At 43.6% G+C, this 24,968-nt stretch overlaps 1 protein-coding gene across 1 annotated transcript in view; it reads right to left on the minus strand.

Annotated features, from left to right (window-relative positions):
* DPYD (dihydropyrimidine dehydrogenase) overlaps positions 1-24,968 on the minus strand; it is a 1,350,396-nt gene that overhangs the window by 1,248,326 nt on the left and 77,102 nt on the right. The gene's annotated exons all lie outside the window — the stretch shown is intronic.

The following is a 24,968-nucleotide window of genomic DNA, read 5'->3' on the forward strand; positions in this document are numbered from 1 at the left end:
CAATATTCTACAATTAAAAGCTTTGTGAAACACTATCCCTAGCGCTTGCCATGTCTCTCTATGCTCAGCTAACAACAAAATAGTGGAGACCATGCAGGAAGAGGTTTTTATAGGTCTGTGACGTCACAGGGGATGGCTATTTGCGGATTGTCTGGCTCCACTGCAATATAGGTCATATTGCATTCCCAAGCTTCTTACTTTCTAACAAATGCAGCCACCATTTTAGGAAAAAAATATATTTGTTACAACGAAGCACAAGAAAATTCAGACTCATTGCATGCATTCAAGCAGTGAATTTTTCCTAAACTTCGGATCAAATTCCACGTCGGATGCTTTGATTCGCTCATCTCTAATAGTAACTGTAAAGCAAAACTTTGCATTACATACCGTATGTTATACTGATTTTTAGATATAGTGCATGTAGTTTTATTCACCATGTATGTAGTATGTAGTTAATTTGCACTTCACAAACATTCTTATGACCTTACAACATGCCTCCCAACCATACCAGGTTCAATATGACAGTTTCAAATGTTGGCATCTATCCTGCGATTCCCTGAATGGCTGCCTAGTTTTAACTGCATCTGTGTCCTGCTTCCTCCTCCACTATTTCCCTGCCGATGGTGGTTCAGCGCTCACATGACCCAGAGAGGAAATTGGGGGGGGGGGGGGGGGGGCTTGCAGAACATCTCATCACACGCTGCTAGCAGTTTTTGTTTGAGTGTCATTTGAACAGAAATCAGCAGTTTTTTACCCCAGAACTTAAGTTGCTAGTGCAACACATACTTCTTGGCAGCGTGCAATTATTGCACATTTTATTTATCAGCGCATGATATTAGCAGATGTATTGCAGTTTTTTGCAGTTTTACTTACCATACCTGTGTGGTTGATCTCTTGGTTTACCGATTTACATGCTTTATTTTAGTTCTGTAGGGTGGGTGGGTGTGCGTTCAGATTACTAACAAGTGAGCGCTGTATGCACAACACACCTGTCTGTAGTACAATGGTCAGAAACATTTGGCACTCCAGATATGGTGAAACTACAACTCCCAGCATGCCCCATTCACTGCTATTGGCAGTGCTTGATGAGAGTCACAGTTTCACCACAGCTGGAGCGCCAAAGGTTGGTGATCCCTGCTCTAGTGAATCCATATATTTAAACTGTTGGGGACATGATTTCTGAAGACTGGTTGAACAATTGTCTTTTACAGTTGATTATTTTTTATTTTTTTCCTTCAGTTCTATAAAATCCAAATAGTTCCATACATTAGGGTAAAATAATGGAATATGGAAGCAGGCTTCCAAACGAACGACAACTCAGGCCTAGTCCTCAAAAACTCAGAATGTGACTAGTACCAGCATTAGCTATGCAGGCAATAATAGTAGTAGTAGTACTAGTAGTAGGCCACAGTTCTCTCTGGCTCCTGAAACATTATCATTGAGGAGAAATAGGATGAGATTGTGAACTGGATGGCTCACTCCTCCTCTCAGTCACAGCAGGATGACGTGTCTTTTGAGTCTAAAACCATGGGTCACAGTAGTCAGTGCAGTTTCTAGGTAAAATTTCTCTCAGGGCGAGTGTCAAAAAAACTCCCCCCCCCCGGTAACAGACAGGCAGGCAGTGCGGGCGGTACAGTGAGTGAGCGCCGCCGCCCGCACTGCCTGCCTGTGGGGGGACATTATTTTTAATAAGGATCACTATGGACATTATTTAGAATGGAGGCTGCTGTGGATGTCATTATAACTGTATAATGTCTGATAGGCCTAGTCCTGAGTTATATTACCCTGCCCTGTATAATAATGTACCCTGATACCCCTTAGTTATATTACTCCAGTGGGGTAATATAACTAAGGGGTATCAGGGATGGGTACATTATTATACAGGGCAGGGTAATATAACTCAGCTCAGGACTAGGCCTATCAGACATTATACAGTTATAATGAGTAATGACACCAACAGCAGCCTCCATTCTAAATAATGTCCATAGTGATCCTTATTAAACTTAATGTCCCCCACAGTGACAGTGGCCCCCATTTTCATGTCTCCCACAGTGGCCCCCCCATTGTAATTAATTCCCCCCATTGTAATTAATGCCCCCCCCCATTGTAATAACCCCCATCCCCCCCATTGTAATTAATGCCCCCCCAGACCATCACTCGCCTCACAGCAGGCATCAGCACTGCTCAGGGGCTCAGGGCGGGCGGTAACAGGCAGGCAGTGCGGCGCTCACTCAGTCACTGTATGTCACGCGCCTGCGCCGCCTAGTGGGAGGATCAGGCGCGTGACATCAGTAAGTCTGACCAGGGCCGGTGCAAGGATTTTTGCCGCCCTAGGCAAGATAAAAATTGGCACCCCCGCCCCCCCCTTATCAGATCCGGAATTGCAGACCCGGATCCGAAATTCCGAACCTGAAAAAAAATAGTACATGTCCTATTCTTGTCCCCAATAACGGACAAGAATAGGCATATTCTCTTAGTGCCGGCAATGTGCGGTCCGCAAAATGTAGTATTAATAACTAAACAATTAAATAATACACATATTGCATTGTCGGACTCCCTTGTCACTCTCTTCCCCTCCCCCCCCTCCCTTGTCACTCTCTTCTCCCCCCCTCCCTTGTCACTCTCTTCTCCCCCCCCTCCCTTGTCACTCTCTTCTCCCTCCCCCCCTCCCTTGTCACTCTCTTCTCCCTTGTCACTCTCTTCTCCCTCCCCCCCTCCCTTGTCACTCTCTTCTCCCTCCCCCCCCTCCCTTGTCACTCTCTTCTCCCTCCCTCCCCCCCTCCCTTGTCACTCTCTTCTCCCTCCCTCCCCCCCTCCCTTGTCACTCTCTTCTCCCTCCCTCCCCCCCTCCCTTGTCACTCTCTTCTCCCTCCCTCCCCCCTCCCTTGTCACTCTCTTCTCCCTCCCCCCCCCCTCCCTTGTCACTCTCTTCTCCCTTGTCACTCTCTTCTCCCTCCCCCCCTCCCTTGTCACTCTCTTCTCCCTTGTCACTCTCTTCTCCCTCCCCCCCTCCCTTGTCACTCTCTTCTCCCTCCCCCCCTCCCTTGTCACTCTCTTCTCCCTCCCTCCCCCCCTCCCTTGTCACTCTCTTCTCCCTCCCTCCCCCCCCTCCCTTGTCACTCTCTTCTCCCTCCCTCCCCCCCCTCCCTTGTCACTCTCTTCTCCCTCCCTCCCCCCCTCCCTTGTCACTCTCTTCTCCCTCCCTCCCCCCCTCCCTTGTCACTCTCTTCTCCCTCCCCCCCCCTCCCTTGTCACTCTCTTCTCCCTTGTCACTCTCTTCTCCCTCCCCCCTCCCTTGTCACTCTCTTCTCCCTCCCCCCCTCCCTTGTCACTCTCTTCTCCCTCCCCCCCTCCCTTGTCACTCTCTTCTCCCTCCCTCCCTTGTCACTCTTCTCCCTCCCCCCCCCTCCCTTGTCACTCTCTTCTCCCTCCCCCCCCTCCCTTGTCACTCTCTTCTCCCTCCCTCGTCACTCTCTTCTTCCCTCCCTCCTCCCCCCCTCCCTTGTCACTCTCACCTCTAATGTAGCGTGGCCGAGCTCTGTTCGCTCCGCGGTACAGGAGCTTTTGTTTCCTGTACCCGGCTGACAGGAAGTGCTCACTTAGTGTGCACTTCCTTTCAGTCCGGCCGGGTACAAGAAACAAATGCTCCTGTACCCCGGGCCGGACCGAACAGAGCTCGGCCACGCTACACTAACAACTCAGCAGTCTGCAGCGCAGGCAGGCTGCGCAGCACTGAGCCGGCCGCTCAGGAGGCTCAGCATGAGGGGCGCCGCCGGCCGGCCGCCCGATCCTTTACCATCATAACAAATTTTTTTAATTTTTTTTATTTTTTTATTTTTTACACCTCAAAGGGCGCCCCCTGCTTCTGACAGCGCCCCGGGCGGCCGCCCGTCCCGCCCGCCCCTAGAAACGGCCCTGACAGTAGTTCTCCTACTCCTTCTCCTTTCAGCCCCAGAAAGCCTGTCAGTGGTGTCTTCTCTGTCTCCACTGCCTCCTACTAGTGGGGTGCCTTCTTTTATTTCTAAGAAGAGGCCACCAAACCAACTGCACAATCTGGTAGATAGTTGAGAGTTTTCCTGTTGATTTTTTACAGAGCAGTCAGTATTTGGATTGCCTGGAGGTGGAGGTTCATGGAGAGGCGGGGGACCCCATGCATAGCTATGTTGGTTGTAGTATTAATAGTGGTAGTGATATTCAAGTTGGTGATGATAAGTGCGGTGGTATCTACAGTGACAGTGGAGGCACATCCAGAATGGGGAATCTAAAAAAGGGGCCAAGGAGACCAACATGAGCTATCACAGTCTGATAAAAGTGGTGGGGAGGTTGTGGACTCTGATGATCATTGTGTGTTAGACAGGTCCTGGTAACCGGATCAGGGCAGTGAGAAGGAGTTCACATCGGAGACAGAGGGAGGTGGCAGCAATACACACGTTTGATCAAATATGTGCGCTAAGAGCTTCCATTAACTCATTTATAGTCGGTATTGTACCACTTTTATTTCGAATGACCCACATTTCTTAGCTCTATTGTTTGTATGTAAAATGGTGTGCAGCCATTTTATTTTTTATAATCATGCTTATGCACTTGTGATTCTGAAGGTTCTAGTCTAAATTCTCTTGGAGTATATATTGAGGGTAGCACCTCTTTTAGACTGAACATGCACATCTACCTGGGACTTCTGAGTAGAGTACGTATGTAGCTGGTTCCTACACTGCGCTGAATATTGTAGGCTTAGGTAAGTCCAAAGAGAGGCGGTATATTTAGTGTTAGGGACCCATGTGCGGAAGCCACCTTGACGCCTGGTAGATGGGCCCGACACACGTTTGATCAAATATGTGCGCTAAGAGCTTCTATTAACTCATTTATAGTCGGTATTGTACCACTTTTATTTAGAATGACCCCCATTACTTAGCTCTATTGTTTGTATGTATAATGGTGTGCAGCCATTTTATTTTTAATAAGCATGCTTGCTTCATGGATATGCACCTGTGATTCTGAAGGTTCTAGTCTAAATTATCTTGTAGCAATATAGGGAAGAGGCAATATAGAGCAGTTTTTAATGTCCCGTGCGAGGCTTAGCCAAGTCAGCAAGCCCAGTCCACCCCCCTCAACGTCCAGGTTCAGGCCTACCTGGACTGTGGCCTGCATAGTCTGTTCTTGGACCCCATGACCTTATGGCCAGACAGACTACAACAGTGGGCCGAAGTGGCCCAGTATGCTCTTGTTCCTCTTTTCTGCCCAGCCTCCAGCATTATCTTGGAGAGGGTTTTTAGCGCCCTCAGGGGGAGGGTGTGTTGACACTAAAATTGACCAAGTTGCTTGTGCCAGTGTGCAAAACATCACCGTTGTTAAAATGAACCAAGCCCAGATTAGGGAGGATTTTCACAATCCTCCGGCTGAGGCAGATGAGTAGATCTGGCCTTGCTGATAGTGTACCATCTTGCCACTGTTGTTGTCTGCCTGCCTCCCTGCCTACCATCATTTTGACTGCCTAACTTCATGTTTCGTATGGCTGCTTCTGCTTCCGTCATGCCACGGCCACTATTATGCCACTGCTGCTGCCTGTCTGCTTGTTAACATGTACCATATAGCTGCTGTTGCCACCACTACTGCAGCTGCTACTCCGTGCTCCTGACCCCCTACTGCCAACACTATAAACGCTTTGCATCTGCCACTACTACTAATATTACAACTACTGTCCATAAACACGTTAGAATTTTTGGATGCCTAATCCCAATAAGCCACCCTTTCTTCTGATAATTAGGACTGGGTGCATTCTAGCCCCGTTAAGACATAATTTGTTGAGTCTTGATCCCAACAAACCTCTCTTTCTTCTGACAATTAGCACTGCGTGCATTATGGTCCTGTTAAGGCCTAATATTTTGAGGCTTGATCTCAACAAGCAACTCTTTCTTCTGACAATTAGCACTGTGAACATTCTGGCCCCTTGAAGGCATAATTTTTGAACACTTTAAAAAAAAAAATGGCGAATTGGTTCTGAACCAAAACTTTAGGTATTCAGGGTTAGCTATGCATGATTATATTACAGTTTCCCACAAATTGTGATGTGAACACTCGGAATAAAGATTTTTTTTGTATATATATACTGTATATATATTTTCCAATGGAGCAGGGGATATACCTTCACTAAAAAAAATATAATTCCCTTGGATACCATTAACTTGACATTTTACACACAGATACCATTTATTATGCCAAGACACTTCTATACAGGTCTATGAATGTTGCTTTTGATCAGACTTGTTTCTGCAATAAGCTTTGTTAAAATATTTCCACCCTGCAGCTTACTGGTAAATCATGATAAACTGGTCTAAGCTGTGGGTAAATTAGTTACCATAATTAACTTAGCTACATGTTAAAACTACAAATTACCGAAAGTACATTGGATGACATTTTTATTGTTAAGGGAATTTAGATCTTCTTAGGCAATTTTTGTTCTTATGTTGCATTGTGACAGGTCAAAATTAATGTAATGAAGGCACAATTAATGGAATTAATAAGCTCTGCTGTAGGTTACTGAAATATAATGAAAGGGTGATGCTAAATCCTCCAGTGATTACAGTGTGTACCTTCACAGATGGATGACTACCTGCAGATGCTAATTCTTGCTTTGTCCAACACATACTTATCAGGGACAGGCCACTGTGTTTATTACATGTCATTTATTTCAGGAGATTAATGCTTTTATGCACTTTCTGTATGTGCACTAAGTAGAAATTTAAAGTTTTATTGACATTTGTTACCATTACTGCACAGTATTTTCAAACTACATTTATTTTTTATCGCTTGCCTCCAACTTTCTCTCTCTCTCCCTCTTCAAAACTTGTTAGAATCAAATCCTCAAAAATTTAGATTTAGATCCACCTTGAAGTTTTACAAAATTTAAGTCAACTCTGATACATTTAGAGTTGATTTGCTCATCTCTAGTCTGAAGCCATGTCAGTTTCCCAATGAAAAATTTTTCATTGACCCTTGTAGTTAGGAAAAAAAGCTTTATTAAAAATGGAACCTCGGTAATGAACAACGTAGCCCTCAGTGCATCCCTATCCTAATATATTTCCATGTTAGCTTAATTCTTGTATATTCAGCCACATAATAGTATCATACTACCATATACACCCCACACAAGACCACCGAACAATACCCACATAATATGCAGTATCCAAATAATACTCTGCAAGGAGTATGAGAGGGGTATAAATAGGGAGTGCAGGTGTAGTCAGGGTGGGATACGAGTGTCTGGAGATTCTGCTTTCATCTTTCTTTCTTGCATGTGTTCCTTTATGTTATAGCAGCCAGAGTTTCTAACCAACTGTTGTAAATTGATACAGGCAGTGCTGTCAGGACTGACAAGAGAGGAGGGAGGACATAAAGCAGTTAAAAAACAGCACTGCAGGTTCAACCCTCTGCTCGCCATAGCTCTTCTCTAATGCTCTGCTGGAATGTGACAATGGGTAATCAAATGTGTGTAATGTGAATGATGTGTGTAATACATATGACTATATATGTGTGCGTGTTATATGTGCATAATGTGTTTTTCTGTTTTTGTATTTATGTGTGTGGAAGCAATGTACTGTATGTATATGTGTATCAGATAGCAATACTATCGATGTGTGCAGTATAGCAGTCCTGTGTGTGCATGTGGGATATTGGTGTTATATAGGTGCGTAATTTACTTTAATAGTACTATGTATGTGCGCAGTATAGGAGTGTATATGCTGGGTGGTCACGCTAAGGGCTCATGCACACGACAGTATGGCTTTTTCAGTGTTTTGCGGTCCTGTTTTTTACGGATCCGTTTTTTGTTTCCGTCGTGTTTCCGTTTCCTTTCTGTTTTTCCGGTCCGTTTTTCCATATGCCATATACAGTATACAGTAATTACATAGAAAAAATTGGGCTTGGCATAACATTTTCAATAGATGGTTCAGCAAATACGGAACAGATACGGAAGACATACGGATGCATTTCCGTATGTGTTCCGTGTTTTTTTAGAAGACCCATTGACTTGAATGGAGCCAAGCATCGTCATTTGCGGACAAGAATAGGACATGTTCTATCTTTTGACGGTACAGAAATACTGAAACGAAATGCACACTGGAGACACTTCAGTTTTTTTTTGCTGAACCATTGAAATGAATGGTTCAGTATATGTACCGCATACTGAACTAAAAAAACGGCCAGTATACTGAACGCAAAATACTGTCGTGTGCATGAGCCCTAAGGGTCACATTTGACCAGGTAAAAAAAATGACTGTGTTTAATACTGTGACAAATTCATAGTAGAGGAGATGAGCGAATTTCTTTGAAATTCTTGAAACTGCCCCAGTTTCTACTTTGAGACGCCCATGGACATAACATCCCAGGGAATAAGAGCTGAGTGGACATGGTCATGTGACCACACTCCAGAACATAACATACGAGCGATAAATGTAAAAGAAATACATTACAACATTACAGCGACCTTTATAAATGATTGAGGGGAAAACCCATTTAAGGCTTATTCTCTAATTTTACTATGTGTGCATTTGTGGGACCACAACATTTCATTGCATACCCAACTTTGTTTGAAAGAAAATGAGTAATTATATTGCAGAAATCATGTGCAGACTTTCCTTCCTGCATTATTTTACAGTCTGATATAGGAAAGCCTAAATTAGAGGTCATATTAGGTACTTCATATCTAAATTATAATATGATTTAAGAGAGCTTAATAGAATGAAAGCATTTTAATAAATAATCTATTTCACAGCAGGGTTTAACAAATTGGTATTATGTGAGCTTGGCATCTGTAATCTACATCTCTGCCTTTATCTTAATGAGAATTGGCTTTGAAGTGGCTCGAAGACAGAAGAGCAAAAAGAAAACAAATATTTTATTACTGCTGTGTACAAGTTTCAGCGTTCAAAGCCTCGCCATCAATTCTTTGAACTCGAAACGGAATAGTACTGGCTTTTCCTTATTATTCTATTATTAAACACAATATAATGTTTCATTCAATCAACGTGGAGGTTAGAAACCGTCTTCAACCTCTTCAGTGCAAGAAGTGCTTAGGTTTCTATGCAGCTCCTTTAGCTTCTAGTGGATTCCAATGTCGAAGGGTTAAAGTCAACTGGAAAGAAGCAAGAACTATCAAACTGCAACATTCACCAAAAAGCATAAAACATGAGCCTTTGTTTTCTCTTCAGTGCTAAAGGCAAAAAAAAAAAAAAAAGGATGGGAAGTGAAGCCCCATGAGTTTTCATTTCTAAAAGCGTTGAGCAATTCTAGTGGTTTAATGGGCTTCAACAATCACTTGAAAAATGTGTCTCCATAAAATTGAAATAATGTACACCAAAATACGACGTGAAAAGCAGCAGGTAGGCGATGGTCTGTAATTTTAAGCCAACAAAGGAAAATGTAATTCTCATAAGATTTTCTTCACTTATATGGCACTTATGAAGACATAAGATTTTAATCTACTTGTGGCACATACACTATAATGATGAATACAAATAACATTAACAAAACCGTTCCCAATGCTGTAGTGGAGCCATTTACAATGTCCACATTAGGACATCGCAGTGTGTTACGACTGCTTTAAAGTGTCGGCATCAGTGTCCTTAGATTCAAATTCATCATGTAGATTGTGTCATAAGAAAACGTCAAGAATAGCAGTAACGGGGCCTGAATTGATGTCGGAGTAGAATTGGGAGTAGTACATTTCTGCAGGTAGGTTGAAAGAAAAGAAGGGATGCTGATGGCAAATTTACCAGAGATGATCCACGTGATGATATTAAAGGACCATCTAATATAAAATGGATCTATTTAATAATAGCTATAATTACATATGACCTCTGCCTTACAGCTGTTAAGTGTATGTTCCAGTGGTGTAAAAAATAGCCCTGGGGCCCCATAGCAGGACATAGAATTGGGCCTCGCTCTACCATGACCACTTTCAGAAAAGCTTATGATTGGTTTCACTAATGCACACAGTGATGTCACAGTAGAGGGATATTAAACACAATGATGTCAGCGTGCTGAGACAATGAACATGGTGATGTCATAACACAGAGATAATCAACACAGTGATGTCACAGTACAAGGATAATCTAACCAGTGATGTAATACAAACAGTGAGGCAGGTGAAATGTGCACAATGATGTCACCCTGCTTACAAAATACCCATAGGAATCAATGTAAAATTTAGAATGGGGACACAATCAATTTGCTATTTCATCTTACATTGATTTCAATACTAACTGTAACTTTTCAGTACTGATAGGTGGTCACCTGAGTTGTGGGCCCCCAAAGCAGCTGCAGGGACGAGAAGACCACTGCGCTGAAACTGCCCTATACGTGGCCAAAGTAACTGGGATTGGTGATGATGCTGAATTCGCTCATTTCACCCCTTAGATGTTGCAGTCAATAACTATCTGCTTTCTAATTGGAGCACCAGCAGCGAGATTTTGGAGCTCCGATCTATTACCATGACAGCCTGGGGCTATCTGAAGGTTTCCATGCTTGTCATAGTTACCTGCCTACAAAGCCAAGGGGCTCGGCCCAAAAGGGAGTGTCTCATTATCAACTAGACCACAATAGTAATTATATAGTCAAAAAATATAGTAATAGCACCTGACAACCCCTGAAGAATAATGATGTACATGATTGTGCATTAAGGGGTTAATATTCAATTTGTCTCCATACCAATTTTTATACAATATACTGGAAAAAGTAGAAAGAATCTTAGAAATAGTTCAACAAAAAGCTTCTGTGACCATCACAAGCTCTTTTTTTATTACCATCGACGAACAAAAGAATGACAGTATAAACAATTTTATTCCATAAAGGCGTTACTTAAACCGTACACTTTATGGCTGTCATTAAGATAAAACCCTTTTAAAAAATCATAAAAAATGACTTTCATGACGTGCCAATCAGAAAAAATATACAAGTCAAAAGAACAGACATGTCAATCAGAAAGAGCATACAAGTCAATAGTTGTTGGCCAAGATACAGATCTAGCAAGCATCTAGCAACATCAGTGGATTAACGTGTTAACCTGACAGTGCATTGCCTCATTCACACAGTCAGTGTTCGGTCAGTGATTTTGAGACAAAACCAGGTGCAGGTCTAAACAGGGCCGTCTTTAATATCGATTGGACCCTGGGCAAAAATTTACTTGGGCCCCCTGGATCCCGCCTTCCCACACCTTAGCATGCAATCACGCCCTCCACCATAACACACACACAAAAAATCCACACATCTGGTAGAGTCCAGTGAATGACTGTAAATACTTCCAGTTCTGAAGACTCCAGCGGCTCAGGATCAGTGCTCTGGGCAGCTGGGCTCAGGCTGGAAGTGGGCACCGCTCTGCAGGAAGGAGACCAGGGGCTCGGCTCACCCTAGTGTTACAGTGCACCCCAGCACCCCACAGTATGCAGTATAGCACCCTATAGTATACAGCACCACACAGTATGCAGTTTAGCACCCCACACTATACAGTACCCCACAGTATATAGTAGAGCAGTATAGCAGCCCACAGTATACAGCACCTCACGGTATACAACACCTCACTGTATACAGCACCCCAAACTATACACGATACAGCCCCCCACACTATACAGTACAGCAGTATAGCACTCCACACTATACCGCACCCACAGTATACAGCCCCCCACACTATACAGTACAGCAGTATAGCACTCCCCCCCACTATACAGGCCCCCACACTATACAGGCCCCCCACAGTATATAGCCCACCACACAGTATACAGCCCACCACACAGTATACAGCCCACCACACAGTATACAGGCCCCCACACTGTATACAGGCCACCCCCCCCCCCACAGTATACAGCCCACCACACAATATACAGCCCATTACACAATATATAGCCCACCACACAATATACAGCACACCACACAGTATACAGCCCACCACACAGTATACAGCACCCCACTATACAGTAGTTTACAGTATATTAACATAACAGCCCCTGTCACCTTTTTCTGATGTAATCTTTACACAAAAAAGCTCCACAGTTAACTTCTGCAACACTCCACAGGACCTGTGATGACCTCATAGCCATGTGACCAGTAATTGCTAGGTTACTGGTCACATGGTAATGATGTCATTAAGGTCCTAGATCAAAACTCATTAAGGTCCTAGAATTAAGATCATTAACACAGTACGATCATGATGCCTGTGTAGCCGACAGCCTGACACCCGGGGAAGTAGCTAGCAGGGCTCAAGAGGCAGCTGCCTTGGGCCCCCCAGGAGCAACTGGGCCCAGGGCAGCTGCCCCTTTTGCCCCTTGGTAAAGACGGCCCTGGGTCTAAACACAGAACAGGTGCAGATCTTCCGATTATACCTTATCTCCGTGGAGGCTTCAATCCTAGTTTTGTCTCACAATCACTGATGGAAATCACTGACCAAAACACTGACGTGTGGATAAGGTTTAACTCAGTTAAAGGGTTATCCCATTAAAAATATTTAGGTTTTAACTTAGCACCTGGATCTGAATACTTTTATAATTACATGCAGTTAAAAATGTTGTATAGCCAGTGAGTCACTACATGAAATGTACTTGTATAGCACCACCTACTGTTTGTTATTTTCCTAATTTCTCTGTCCACCTCACTGAAGTGAACTTAGTTCCATCTTTCAAGTGATGCCAGCGGCAGCAGAAAAGACGCACTCCCTGAGAAAGGAAATTCCCCCCATCTGCCAGCTTGAAATAAATCAGGTGGAACACTAAGAGCCATAAATGGAGAGAATGGGATCTATGTGAGGCACAAGTAAGGTTCTAGATGTCACATACTATATGTTGTCTGATTTATATTTTTTATATTAATCATGGGACAAACCCTTGAACCCGACATTCAAACAAGCTTTGTACATTGTTAAACTAAGTCAGCACAATAAGCTTGTGTGTTAATGTGCCAGGGGTTATTTTAAAGCCTGCTATATATGTATCTCTCCCATGCATGTTCATGTTCAGTTGGCTGAACGTGTATGTTTTTAATGGGGAGAGGAGAATAAGTTGATGCCAGACACATCTAAAGCAGCTTATCTCCTCGGAGATCAAAAGGACAAAGCTGGTTTGGCCAACCATACACTTATGTTTATGGGGGTCTTTAGGCCATCAATACACATTAGATAAATGTCAGTTGAAGCCACAAATTTTGGTGGGACCAGCTGACCATCTCATATGTATTCAGGGCTCCCCAACAGCAAACATTGGGTAGATAATGATAGGACAGCTGGATTTACAGTATATTGAGCAATCTTTCTGTTCTTGGCCGATCAGTTGTCTAATGTGTATGGCCAACCTTAGGCTTTTTTTCACATATGCATTAGGCATTTCATCTTTCCATTCTGTCATAGAAACAGAATGCAAGCCACAGATGGATTTGCGACATGACATACACCAAAGACACCCCACTAACCCTACTGACTATAATGGGGTCTGTTGGTTTCCAATAGTGTCCATCATATTGACAGTCAGATTAGGGCAGCATATTGCACTACAGCATTTTTGTGACAATTTTGATGGGATACACAATGATGGCTCCTAGTACAAACTCCAACACGGATGTAAACTAAGCCTTATTTCTGTGGATACAGCTGCTAAGAAGCATCTGCATATATTCAGGTACTGTAAACCTTGGGAATGGAATTTACAGAATGTAGGGTCCAAAGTTACCAAACTCCCTCATCAAATTGGAATTCAACTCTTTCAAAACAGAGGAGGAAGCTAGGTCAGCTTAGAAATGAGTTGTCTTCATGAGAAAATATAATTAAAGTTTTTCTCTGACATTTCATATTCCATGAAACCAGATTTTACAATTATCCTGTGTGTGGATTTGCTCTGGTAGACAGGGTATGCGGACGCAGTACAGAGGCAAATTACCAGTAGTGATAAGCGGCAAGGGTCATATTCGAATTTGTGATATTGGCCCACAAGCAACTTAAGCAGGAAGGAATCATGACTTAAGATGGAAAAAAATGACGAATATTCTAAAAAACAAATATATAGCACTATATTCAATATAGTGTTATATATTCGTCATTTTCTTTCCATCTGAAGTCACGATTCCTCCCTGCTTAAGTTGCTTGTGGGCCAATGACTCATTGGCCCACAAGCAAGAAGCAGGGAGGAATCATGTGTTCAGAGGGGAAAAAAAAAGAAAAATATTTGTCATTACGAATATATAACACTATATTCTAAACATTCTCAAATTCTCGAAGTTCCGATATTCGAGATTAAAATTCGCTTTTCGAATATTTGCGCTTAACACTAATTACCAGTTCTTAAATCAAACTTCCGTGTTTATTCACACATAAGGCAAAAATAAAACGTCACTTTGCAATGGACTTTGCAGTCCATAGCAGGATTTTAGGGGGCCTGTTTCCCCTACACCTAGGTCTCAGCCCTTCAGTACGGCAAAAGCCTCAGATCCCAGCACACACACCTTGCTGCTGAGTCCAGCTTTCTTTTAAGGACAGCTAGGTGCTGCCAAAACCTGCACCGGCACTTAAAATCCAGTCCGGTGTTTGACCCCACCTGTCACGGTCCCTCAGGTGACTGGTGTCAAGAGATCAGAGAGACTGGCTGAGCGTGGAGGAATCTAACTGCCTCCTTGATTTCTCTTTATTCAGTGTTGATAGGGTTAATGACCACTTCCATTTTCTAAGCTGTTGCTCAGTGGTCATCACTTCTACCTTTATAGTCTGACCCCATCCTTCTGACTATGCGGTAGATTGCTTTATTCGGGTTTGGCTGAGCAGGTGTGAGGTCTTCTCTGTTTTTCCTGTTCTTCCATCTCTACAGAAGTAAAGTGTCACGTTTGTTTGTATTTGTTATATTTCCAGTTGTATCTGGGCCTGAGACAGACTTCCATTTGTTCATCTGGGGAGGAATGGGTTGTCTCTGGTCCTAAACCTATTCCAGCTCCTTATAGGGAAATAAGGGCCTAGGTATTATGAATTTTCCTACCTTCAAGGTCTATTCATATTGTTAGGTAGTCAGGGTCCAGATTAGGGTTGTATAGGAGGTGACCTGTTTCTTCCCTAGTTTCCAGGCCCAGTTACTGTTCCCCTGCCCTCCTGTGTTCAGTGTGGAGTCCCCCCCCCCCCCCCCACACTGATCGTGACACCACCTGGCTGCAAATCAGCCCAGCAGCACATGCTGGGAGGAAAATACCTGTTTTCCCAGACCATACCCTTCACTGGGTCACATACCCCCCCCCCCTTTGTTCAATCCTGAGGGGGTCAAAACTCACCAGACATTGTACTCAGGACAGGGCATCCGTGTTTTCCTGTATCTGACCTGCCCTGTGATCCACTGTAAATTTAAAGTTCTGTAGGGAAAGGAACCATCGGGTGACCTGGGCATTTCTGTCTTTAGCCTGGCTCATCCACTTGAGAGAGGACTGGACGGTCATCAAGCTGAATTTTCTCCCCAACAAATAGCGGAGAGACTCGGGTGCCAACGTGATAGCCAGGCACTCTCTCTCCACTATATTGTACCTGGTCTCGTCTGGGGTGAGCTTATGGCTGAGGAAGACAATGGGATGCTCCTCCCTGTTGACTTCCTGGGACAGTACAGCACCAAGTTCTACTTCAGAGGCATATGTCTGTACTATAAATTCCTGCTTGAAGTCTCAAAGCGGAGAACGCCTCTTCTGCCCGATCATCCCAGTGAACCATCACGCACTTATGTCCCTTCAAGAGCCCTGTCAATGGCCCGGCTATCATAGCAAAGTAGGGGACAAACCTCATGCAATAGCCCAGCATCCACAGGTACGACTTTACTTGCCTAGAGCTGACAGGTCGGGGCCAATTCCGTATCGCCTCTATTTTGTTTACTTGGGGTTTGATGACTCCGCGCCCTATGACATGCCCTAGGTATTTGGTCTCCTCTAACCCTATCACACATTTCTTTGGGTTAGCTGTTAGACCAGCCTTCTGAAGGGAGTCCACTACAGCCTGTACTTTGGGCAGGTGACTTTTCCAGTTGGTACTGTGAATGACAATATCATCCAGGTAAGCCGAGGCGTACCACCGATGTGGACGAAACACAATGTCCATTAGATGTTTAAAAGTGGCGGTGGCGCCATGCAGACCAAAGGGTAACACCTTATACTGATACAGCCCCTCAGCCGTGATGAAGGCAGTTTTCTCTTGTGCAGCCTCCGTTAAGGGCACCTGCCAGTACCCTTTTGTGAGGTCCAAAACAGAAAATTACCGTGCTTGTGGGTACTTCTAGATTAGTTCATCCACCTGGAGCATGGGATATGCATCGAATTTAGATATCTTGTTCAGCTTACCAAAATCGTTACAAAACTGCAACGTCCCGTCCAGCTTGGGTATTAAGACTATAGGACTGGCCCACTTACTTTTAGACTCCTCGATGATGTATAGCCGCAGCATTAGCTTCACTTCCACTGAGATGGCTTGGCGCTGAGCTTCGGGTACCCGGTATTGCTTTAACCAGACTTTTGCCTGAGGCTCAGTGACAATGTCATGCTGAATTGCGGAAGTGCGTCCAAGGAGGTCCGAGAACACATCCGTGTTCCAACTAACAAACTCCCTGGCCTCCTGAGTCTGTTTAGAGGAGAGGCTGTCAGCAATTTTTACCGTGGCAACCGCTTCCCATGCATCAGACAGAAGGGCCGGAACCTCTTCCCCTAGAAAACCCTGCCTCGAGCTATCTTCAGTACAGGTCTCCCTATCTTTCCAATGTTTTAGTAAATTAGCATTGTAAACCTGCTCCGGCTTTCGCCACCATGGCTTGTGTACCTTGTAATTTACCTCTCCAACTTTCTCGAGTACCTCGTAGGGCCCCTGGCCACCTAGCCAGGAACTTATTGTCCATGGTCGGTACCAGGACCAAAACCCGATCACTCGGGTTAAATATCCGGACCTGGGCCTGCCGATTATAGATCCGACTTTGTGCTTGCTGAGCTGCCTCCATATGCTCCCCACCAAGAGGTAACACTGTCTCTATCCTTTCTTGCATTTGGGTAACGTACTCAAGGACACTTTTGTACAGAGTGGTGTGCTGTTCCCAAGCCTCTTTGGCTACGTCCAAAAAACCATGAGGATGTCTTCCATATAGCAGTTTGAAGGGCGAGAACCCAGTAGAGGCCTGGGGTACCTCTCGCACAGTGAACATGAGATAAGGCAGAAGAAGGGTCCAGTCCTTCCCATCTTTAGACATAACCCTTTTTACATGTTTTGTAATGTTTGTTAAACCTCTCTACCCGACCGTCCGTTTGTGGATGATAAATGGACGTCCGTAGCTGTTTTATGTGCAGTAACTTACAGAGTTCCCTCATAACTTTGCACATAAAAGGGGTCCCCTGGTCGGTCAGAACCTCTTTAGGTAGTCCTACTCGATAAAACATCTCCATTAACTCCTTAGCTATGAGTTTGGCCGATGTATGTCTCAGTGGCACCCCCTCTGGGTACCAAGTGGCGTAGTCTAGGATGGCCAAGATATGTTGGTGCCCTCTAGCGGACTTCGGTACTGGACCTGAGATCCATAGCGATTCTCTCAAACGGTACCTCGATGATCGGAAGAGGTACTAAGGGACTGCAGAAAACACACTGGGCCAGTAAAACCGCTGTAGTATACGGTTCTGTGTTTTCTGCATTCCCAGGTGACCCCCGAGAATGTGTTGTGGGCTAGATCTAACATGAGTTTGCAATAATCCTTGAGCACCACCAACTGTTCAATATGCTCACCCCGTAGTTGGTTTACCTGATACAACAAATTCTGTTGAACCACAAAACGGGGAAACACCATCTTGGCCCCAGATTATTGTGGTTAACAATCAACTATTAATGCATTTTCCCAGGCTCGGGATAGGGTTGGGTCCCGGTGTTGTGCGGTACCAAAATTATCCCCAGAGACATTGAGGTCCTCCACGTCTCCCACTATTACAGTCAGTGGGGTTGTCTCCCCCACTTCCACTGAAGTGGCGGTCACCCCTACCACTGGCCTTTTGGCCTTATGTTCCCAGGGTTCTGGCCTCACCCCAGAGCAAGGCCACTCTGCTGGGGTTACCCCTGTCTCACGTGTATCAGTCACTCTCAAGGCAGGCCACAGTGTCGGGAAGCCAGGGAAGTCTCTCCTTATTATAAGTTCATAGTGTAAGTTTGTAAGTCCCCATGAATGCACATGACCCCGATCTTCCGGCCAGTATACTCAGCATACTGTACCAGCGAAGCCATTACTAGGGACACCAGACTCCCTGAGTCCAGCAGGGCCTCTGCTGGAGTATCTCCCACTTCCACATGGCACAAGTTGTTTACAGTTTCTGGAGTACCTGCTGCACACAGCTTCCTGGCATATAACGATTGACGGAGGCCATAGTTTGAATCCATGGGTTCCACCTTATATGGACAGTCAGCTCGTACAATGCCAGGCTCCCGACACCGCCAGCAGACTATCGGAGCCGGGTCCACAGTGGGTACATCCTGGGCGGGTTTTATCGGCTTAAACCTCCATGCCTGGGATGGAGATTTCCGGGGTTTGACTGGCACCCTCCCGAAATAACCCTCCTTTAGATTCCTTGTAGCCTCATAACATTCCACCAGGTCCACCATCTCAAGGGCATTGCCAGGAAACACCTGGCCGAATCAGTGCTGGAGAGGGGGTGGCAAAGCCCTCCAGAACATATCAGCTAACAGACGATCCAGCATAGCAGTGGGGCTCAGCACGTCAGGCTGTAGCCACTTTTGCAAGAGATGAAGTAAGTTATAATACTGGGGTCTCACAGACTCAGCCGGGTTGAACCACCACTGATGCACCCGCTGGGCCCGGACCAACACATTCACCCACAGTCTTGCCAGAATCTCACTCTTGACCTTCTGGTAGTCGGCCGCTTGATCGTCCGGCAAGTCTAAATACACCTGCTGGGAATCAGATGCCAGGAACGTATCGGCAACCTCAGCCCCCTGATCTCAGGGTAGATTCTCCCTTGTAGCCACCTTCTCGTACATCGCCTGGTAGGTTGCAATGTCATCTGAGGGTGTCATCTTGGGGATCGCTGCACGGACCGCTTTCCAGACACTCTGCCGTCTGTAAAGCCATCATCACGTGTTGTAACAGCAGCAGGTTTGTTTCTTGTTGGTGTTGGTTAGCCTCCACGAGAGCTTTCATTACAGCCTCCATTTTGTCATGTGACACAGGTTTGAATTTAGCTGGTTTAATCCAGGACATACAGCCGTACCCGAAAACAAAAATATTTTGGCGTTTACGCCAGCCTCTCTGTGCGTGCTCGCATCCTCCACCAATTGTGGGGATTCGCTCTGGTAGACAGGGTATGGGGACGCAGTACAGAGGCGAATTACCAGTTCTTAAATCAAACTTCCGTGTTTCTTCACACATAAGGCACAAACAAAATGTCACTTTGCAGTCTTGGTGTTAGTTCACACACAATGTAAATTCCACATAGCAAAAATCACCCTGTTGACAGTTCTACCTCCTGAAGTCCATAGCAAGATTTTAGCGGGCCTGTTTCCCCTACATCTGGGTCTCAGCCCTCCAGCACGGCACAAGCCTCAGTTTCCAGCACACACACCTTGCTGCTAAGCCCAGTTGTCTTTAAAGAACAGCTAGGTGCTGCCAAAACCCGGACCGGCACTTAAAATCCAGTCCAGTGTTTGACCCCACCTGGCTGCAAATCAGCCCAGCAGCACACTGGGAGAAAAATACCAGTTTTCCCAGACCATATCCTTCACTGTGTCACACATGTCTGAAGTTATTCCACATACTTTCTTTGACGTCACATCAGGACAGTCCAGTATTTGCTTTATAATCTTGCTATAGCCTACAGTTGTGAATATTTTGCCATAACTGCACCTGTTCAACCTGATTTTTTATATCTTTTTGTGAGTAATATTATTATATTGTGTGTAATAACATAGTAACATAGTATATAAGGCCGTTAAAAAGACATCTGTCCATCCAGTTTGGCCTGTTATCCTGCAAGTTGATTCAAAGGAAGGCAAAAAGAAAACTGTGAGGTAGAAGCCAATTTTCCCCACTTAAGGAGAAAAATAATTCTTCCCGACTCCATTCAGGCAATCAGATAACTCCCTGGATCTACGACCCCTCTCTAGTATCTATAGCCTGTAATATTATTACACTCCAGAAATACATCCAGGCCCCTCTTGAACTCTTTTATTGTACTCACCATCACCACCTCCTCAGGCAGAGAGTTCCTTAGTCTCACTGCTCTTACCGTAAAGAATCCTCTTCTATGTTTGTGTACAAACCTTCTTTCCTCCAGACGCAGAGGATGTCCCCTCGTCACAGTCACAGTCCTGGGGATAAATAGATGATGGGAGAGATCTCTGTACTGACCCCTGATATATTTATACATAGTTATTAGATTGCCCCTTGTTCTCTGTTTTCTAAAGTGAATAAACCTAATTTGTAGTGTATTTTGTGAAGTTTCTTTTCTTTTGTGAGGGAGGAAGACAAAGCTATAATAAGTCAGCCTTCCATGCACCATGCCGGTACCTGTTCGATGAAGTGAGAAAGTTTCTGCCCCTTTCATTGCAGTTGGGCTGTTTATCATTTTCACTTGTAATTAACCTGAAGAAAATAAATTAGCTCCTTATGGTTTGATCCAGGTTGTTTTTATAAGCAGGAAAATTAATTATTTTTTGCTTAGAAATGTAAAATATTCCCCACAGGCATGTTCTTAGTATTATAATTACTATACTGTATTTCATGTAAATTGTTAACATTTGGTTTGCTGAGAGTGTTTTTTCCTCATAATTAGAGACGAGCAAATTTCAAAAAAATTAGATTTGGCCAGTTCGACGAATTTTCTGAAAAAATTTGCTTCAATCTGAATACATTTTTTATGAATCGCATTAAAAACTGCTATTTCCAGGCTGCATAGAGCCTTTATATGGGTGTAGAACATAGTGATGAGTGGCAGGGGCCATATTCAAATTTGCAATATTTCACAAATATTTGGATGAATATTCGTCATATATTCGCAAATTCAAGATTATTTTCTTGATTGCAAAAAATCAGCAATGTAATATTCGCGTAATGCGTGCAAAATACAGGTGTGGGTAATTGATGCAGCATTTTTTTTCAAGCTGCTAGAAGAGAGACTGGAGAAAATGGTTGGCACGACAGAACATTAAAAATGGCTTTATATGCAGATAGAGTGCTCCAATATATTTTCTATTGTGCTAATCGGCACTAATGATGCAAATATTTTGGAGTATTACGCAAAACTTCACATTTTAGCCGGTGTGCTTGTATGTATGTATGGACAGCAGAACCTATCAGCTACACTGTATCAGGATATATACTACACTGACTATCTCCCACTAACTATCTGTATTATATATCTAAGCTATCTAACTATCTATCTAATGTAGTGTGGAAAGCACAGAGCACAGCAATGACACTGCTGTCTCTCTCCGAACTTTAAAAAACTGTAGAAAATGGCTGCTTGGTAGGTTCTTATATAGTAAGGGCTAGGTAACTTTCCTATTGGTTGCTAGGGATGCTGCTAAACTCAGACAAAGACATTGCAGACTTCTCATTGGCCCACAAGAATGGAGGTTACTGATGAAAAAAATCTAGAATATTCGAAATTATGAATATATATATCACTATAGTCTAAATATTCGCAAATTTTCAAAGTGCCGATATTCATGATTTAAATATTAGCGCCCAACACTAGTAGAACACTGTGCTTTGCAGTAACACAAATAGGGAGTGTGCTGGGGTAGTGAAATAATACTGTCAGTCAGTATGATATGCAGATGATAGGTGTCGCTATTAGAATCACTACACACTTCATTTATTTGGACAGTTACGGGGCCAAAACCGACCAAATAACTCAAGTATTAACTCAGCATTACAGGTCGATGTTAGCGCCAAGAAGAAAGGCACTCCTTTTACACCGTCGTCAGCTGATTCCATATAGATGTCTATATTTTTGTTTTATCTAGAAATATGACAATAAATGGTTTTAATGCAAATAACCAAATGTGAACAGCGTCTTTTTTTCTCACATTGTACTGAACTAACAATAAATGTTTTTAGAGCAAATAACACCAAATGTGAACAGCATCTATTTTTCTCGTACTGTACTATAATAGGGCACTTAACGATTTCACCATATATACAGTAGCTGCGGAAGTGAACAGAGCATTTACTGTATTTCTCTTTTTCCACAGATATAAGCCACTAAAGGCTTTTCAACATAACACTTGCACCCCTACAACAAATTGCTGGAATGACCGAGCTGTATAATGGCTATTTGGATCCCCAAATAACCTTTCCCTGCACTTATAAATCATATTTTTTTCCCAATGATGTTTTCAGTATGACTCAACCTCGGCCCTGCAACGTCTGTCCCTGCACTAAGATGCTGTGAAATGATTCCTCCCTATCCTTATTGTGCACTTATAAAATGCTTTTTTTTTTCACAATTAGTTTTTCTTTCACTCTACCTAGCGCCTGCATAAACGTCTGTCCCTGAACAAAGTACTATAGTGAATGGCAGAATCTAAGATGGCCGCCGTATTTATAGGGCTGTGACATCACCGGGCTGGCTGGCTGCTAATTGGCTGCATGCATGGCATTATGGGTCATCCCGCCTTCCCAGAGTTCCTTGCCCCATGTCCTCACACGTGTAGCTGCCATTTTAGCCGCCGTTGTAGCCGCCATGTTAGGAAAAATTGCGATTCGTTACCACGAAGCGAGAGGAAATTCGCATTCATTCATGTTGAATTCTCAAATTAGCGAATTTATGACGAATATTCGCCCAAATATTTGTGAAATATCGCAAATTCAAATATTGCCCCTGCCGCTTATCACTAATGGTTACATTTGGCACTGCTTAGGCTATTATGTAGCTGGCAGAAACATTATAATCTAATTGATCCCAGAGCATATGGTCTCTAAATTTGTTACTGATGGACTTAAAGGAAGTTGCACAGAATGATATATATATTTTTTTTACATTTTACCCGTCAATAGCAACTTGTTTTACCTGTTGAAAAAATCATACACACCTGCTCCCCGTTGCTCTGTTATGGGTCCTTGACTTACTTTAACCACTTCAGCCCCGCTAGGTGAAACCCCCTTCATGACCAGGCCACTTTTTACACTTCGGCACTACACTCCTTTCACCGTTTATCGCTCGGTCATGCAACTTACCACCCAAATGAATTTTACCTCCTTTTCTTCTCACTAATGGAGCTTTCATTTGGTGGTATTTTATTGCTGCTGACATTTTTACTTTTTTTGTTATTAATCAAAATATAACGATTTTTTTGCAAAAAAATGTCATTTTTCACTTTCAGCTGTGAAATTTTGCAAAAAAAACGACATCCATATATAAATTTTTCGCTAAATTTATAGTTCTACATGTCTTTGATAAAAAAAAAATGTTTGGGCAAAGAAAAAATGGTTTGGGTAAAAGTTATAGCATTTACAAACTATGGTACAAAAATGTGAATTTCCGCTTTTTGAAACGGCTCTGATTTTCTGAGCACCTGTCATGTTTCCTGAGGTTCTACAATGCCCAAACAGTATAACTACCCCACAAATGACCCCATTTCGGAAAGTAGACACCCTAAGGTATTCGCTGATGGGCATAGTGAGTTCATAGAACTTTTTATTTTTTGTCACAAGTTAGCGGAAAATGATGATGATTTTTATTTTATTTTTTTTCTTACAAAGTCTCATATTCCACTAAATTGCGACAAAAAATAAAAAATTCTAGGAACTCGCCATGCCCCTCACAGAATACCTTGGGGTGTCTTCTTTCCAAAATGGGGTCACTTGTGGCGTAGTTATACTGCCCTGGCAATTTAGGGGCCCAAATGTGTGAGAAGAACTTTGCAATCAAAATGTGTAAGAAATGACCGGTGAAATCCGAAAGGTGCACTTTGGAATATGTGCCCCTTTGCCCACCTTGGCAGCAAAAAAGTGTCACACATGTGGTATCGCCGTACTCAGGAGAAGTTGGGGAATGTGTTTTTGGGTGTCATTTTACATATACCCATGCTGGGTGAGAGAAATATCTTGGCAAACGACAACTTTTCCCATTTTTTTATACAAAGTTGGCATTTGACCAAGATATTTTTCTCACCCAGCATGGGTATATGTAAAATGACACCCCAAAACACATTCCCCAACTTCTCCTGAGTACGGCGATACCAGATGTGTCACACTTTTTTGCTGCCAAGGTGGGCAAAGGGGCACATATTCCAAAGTGCACCTTTCGGATTTCACCGGTCATTTTTTACAGATTTTGATTGCAAAGTACTTCTCACACATATGGGCCCCTAAATTGCCAGGGCAGTATAACTACGCCACAAGTGACCCCATTTTGGAAAGAAGACACCCCAAGGTATTCCGTGAAGGGCACGGCGAGTTCCTAGAATTTTTTATTTTTTGTCACAAGTTAGCGGAAAATGATGATTTTTTTTTTTTCTCTTTTTTCCTTACAAAGTCTCATATTCCACTAACTTGCGACAAAAAATAAAAAATTCTAGGAACTCGCCATGCCCCTCACGGAATACCTTGGAGTGTCTTCTTTCCAAAATGGGGTCACTTGTGGCGTAGTTATACTGCCCTGGCAATTTAGGGGCCCATATGTGTGAGAAGTACTTTGCAATCAAAATCTGTAAAAAATGACCGGTGAAATACGAAAGGTGCACTTTGGAATATGCGCCCCTTTGCCCACCTTGGCATCAAAAAAGTGTCACACATCTGGTATCGCCGTACTCAGGAGAAGTTGGGGAATGTGTTTTGGGGTGTCATTTTACATATACCCATGCTGGGTGAGAGAAATATCTTGGCAAACGACAACTTTTCCCATTTTTTTATACAAAGTTGGCATTTGACCAAGATATTTTTCTCACCCAGCATGGGTATATGTAAAATGACACCCCAAAACACATTCCCCAA

Source organism: Bufo gargarizans, chromosome 7 (assembly GCF_014858855.1).
Source record: "Bufo gargarizans isolate SCDJY-AF-19 chromosome 7, ASM1485885v1, whole genome shotgun sequence".
Classification (NCBI taxonomy): domain Eukaryota; kingdom Metazoa; phylum Chordata; class Amphibia; order Anura; family Bufonidae; genus Bufo; species Bufo gargarizans.